This window comes from Suncus etruscus, chromosome 8, assembly GCF_024139225.1.
Source record: "Suncus etruscus isolate mSunEtr1 chromosome 8, mSunEtr1.pri.cur, whole genome shotgun sequence".
In the NCBI taxonomy this organism is placed as follows: Eukaryota; Metazoa; Chordata; class Mammalia; order Eulipotyphla; family Soricidae; genus Suncus; species Suncus etruscus.
In genome coordinates, this window is record NC_064855.1 from 80,153,396 (window position 1) to 80,156,802 (window position 3,407).

At 37.8% G+C, this 3,407-nt stretch overlaps 1 non-coding gene across 1 annotated transcript; it reads left to right on the forward strand.

Moving 5' to 3' along the window:
• Positions 1-712: 712 nt before the first annotated feature.
• On the forward strand, positions 713-823 carry LOC126017168 (U6 spliceosomal RNA). Its single transcript, XR_007498826.1, has one exon. It is a non-coding gene; the product is annotated as a U6 spliceosomal RNA (small nuclear RNA).
• Positions 824-3,407: the final 2,584 nt, after the last annotated feature.

The following is a 3,407-nucleotide window of genomic DNA, read 5'->3' on the forward strand; positions in this document are numbered from 1 at the left end:
TCATTTAATTTATTTTTAGCCTTATTTGTTTGACATTAGAGGCCACATCCAGTTTGCTATGACTTAAAGCTTCTTGGCATTGTGATAAGGAATTATTCCTGGGCCTGGAGAGATAGCACAGCGGCGTTTGCCTTGCAAGCAGCCGATCCAGGACCAAAGGTGGTTGGTTCGAATCCCGGTGTCCCATATGGTCCCCGGTGCCTGCCAGGAGCTATTTCTGAGCAGACAGCCAGGAGTAACCTCTGAGCAATGCTGGGTGTGGCCCAAAAAGCAAAAAAAAAAAAAAGAATTATTCCTGATGATTTTCTGGTACTATCTCTGCAGCTATAGTCTAAAGATTTGTCTGAATTTATTATAATACTTATAATAATTTATTATAATACTTATAAATATAAAAGTATATTGAATTTAAATTAATATGCAGTAATTCAGTTTTATATGCATTTTATAAATTGAAAAATTGTATATACTTTATAACACCATTATCAAAATTTGAATATCCCATCACTCCAAAATACTCCCTTCTGTTTTCCAAATAAAGTCATACCACCTGTCACAACTTATGCCACTATTAATTTATAATTCTACCTGATAGTATCATACAATATGTAAACTTTTGAATCTAGTTTATTCACAATAGAATGTCAATGTGATCATAAGAGTTGTTATAAACAATAACTGTTTTCTTATTTTTTCTTCTTTATAAAAAATAGTATTGCCATAATTCAGCAGCACATATACTAAAATTGGAATAATACAGAAAAGATTAGCATGGTCTCTGAGAAAGAATGACAAGCAAATTCATAAGAAAAAAAAAGCATTGCCATAAAAATATTTCAAATTGCTAATAAATTATATCACTGAAGACAATTTAAGATTTCAGTATGTCATGTATAAGTATAAGTCATTGTATTTAGTATTTTATTTATAACAATTTTATAAAGCCAGTTTTAAACTAGCTTAATGAATATAGAAACAGAGTATTATTATTAATATGTATTGATAATTTAATTATAATTAAATAATAATAACCGGACCAGAGCAGTGTGCAAGCAGTAGGGTGCTTGCCTAGAACACACTGTCTTAGGATGGACCAGGGGCTTGATCACCCGGTGCCCCATATGGTCCCCCAAGCCAGGAATACTTTCTGAGTGTATAGCCAGGAATAACCCCTGAGCATCATTGGGTGTCTTCCATAAAGCAAAAAACAAACAAACAAAAAAAGAAACAAAAAAGAACAAGAAGAAGAAGAATATCATAGGTCAAATATGTGGTTTTATCAATTTTAAGCATGTGTATTTATTATATATCAAAATACTTATCAATATCAAAATATGGTTTTATAATCTAAAAATATAAAGTAAATTTAAAGCATGATTATAAAATTTTCGATGATTATATAATATGCATACATGTATAATCTCTGTATATACTTATATATATATGTACATACACAAAAAGAGAGGATAGGAGAAAATGAGGAAAAAGAGAAAAATCTTCAAGGCTCCATCAAATGTGTGATTTATAGTTATTTTTTTGATCCCTCTGGCTTTAATTCATTATGTTTAAGTGTATGTTACCAGGTGATAAATTAAGACTAATGAGCCATTCACAGTTTCTTAATGTTTAATATAGCTAAAAGCTATTAAAACATACAATAAGGTTGTATTTAAGGTCTTGTATAAATATATTTTTTGATTTGTTTAAAGCTATCGAGCATAATCTATCTTGATTTCATAGTGAGTACCATGGAATACTTTTTCTACTTAAGTTCTTCTTTTTGTTTTTTGTAAGCACTTCTTTTTGTTAGGATGATTGTTTGGGGGCCACAATTAGTCATTTTTGGGGGATCACACCTAGTGGTGTTCAGAAGTGACTCCTGGTTCTGTTATCAGGGATCACTCCTGGTGTGTCTCATGAAACCATATGTGATACTGAATATCAAACCTGGGTTGGCAGAAAGGCAAGTACTTTCCTCAATAGATTGTAATATCTTGCCCCTAAGAATTTCTTTTGAACACACCAAATTAAAATTGATTGCTCTTAATTTGGATATAGAAACCCAGAGAAACACTAGTAATACATTATTTTTAAAAGTTGTATGCCTGAAAGCCAATCATAAATAACTTTTTAATTTCACTGTGACTATACAAAAAAGTAACATAAAAATTTTCTAAACTAGTAATCAACAATATGCCATGTAAGTTAATCATATTCTTGGTTAGCTTTAGATTACTTCTTTCAGATTTTAGCATGAAAAGCAAAGTATATTCTAGATTCTATAAATTTAATTGTCAAACCTTCAAATATACATTTATTGAAAATTTGTATTCTAAGAAAGCATAGGAAAATCAATACTGGAGGAGACTGCCACTGAGTTGTAAGCATTAGAAGTTCTATATAAATCTGAAATTAGTATAAAAAACAGAGCTTTGTGACATTCTAGGAGTTCCAGATGTCTATCATATAGATCTCTCCTCCTCTCCCCTCTCCTCCCCTCTTCTCCCCTCTTCTCCCCTTTTCTTCCCTCCACACTCCTCCTCCCCTCTCCTCTCCTCCCCTCTCCTCTCTTCTCTCCTCCCCTCTCCTCTCTTCTCTCCTCCCCTCTCCTCTCTTCTCTCCTCCCCTCTCCTCTCCTCCCCTCTCCTCTCTTCTCTCCTCCCCTCTCCTCTCTTCTCTCCTCCCCTCTCCTCTCCTCCCCTCTCCTCTCTTCTCTCCTCCCCTCTCCTCTCCTCTCCTCTCCTCTCCTCTCCTCTCCTCTCCTCTCCTCTCCTCTCCTCCCCTCTCCTCTCTTCTCTCCTCCCCTCTCCTCTCCTCTCCTCTCCTCTCCTCCCCTCTCCTCTCTTCTCTCCTCCCCTCTCCTCTCCTCTCCTCTCCTCCCCTCTCCTCTCTTCTCTCCTCCCCTCTCCTCTCCTCTCCTCTCCTCTCCTCCCCTCTCCTCTCCTCTCCTCTCCTCTCCTCTCCTCTCCTCCCCTCTCCTCTCCTCTCCTCTCCTCTCCTCTCCTCTCCTCTCCTCCCCTCTCCTCTCTTCTCTCCTCCCCTCTCCTCTCCTCCCCTCTCCTCTCCTCTCCTCTCCTCCCCTCTCCTCTCTTCTCTCCTCCCCTCTCCTCTCTTCTCTCCTCCCCTCTCCTCCCCTCTCCTCTCTTCTCTCCTCCCCTCTCCTCCCCTCCCCTCTTCTCTCCTCTCCTCTCCTCTCCTCCCCTCTTCTCCTCTCCTCTCCTCTCCCCTCTTCTTCTCTCCTCTCTTTTCCTCTCCTCTCCTTTACTCTCCTCTCCTCTTCTTCCCTTCCCTTCTTTAACCTCTCTTCTCCTCCCTTCTCTCCTCTCCTCTCCAATTTCCAACCCAAATGATAATCTTAACTTATTGCAAGTGGATATATCTTTCAGTTTATACATTATATAATAAAG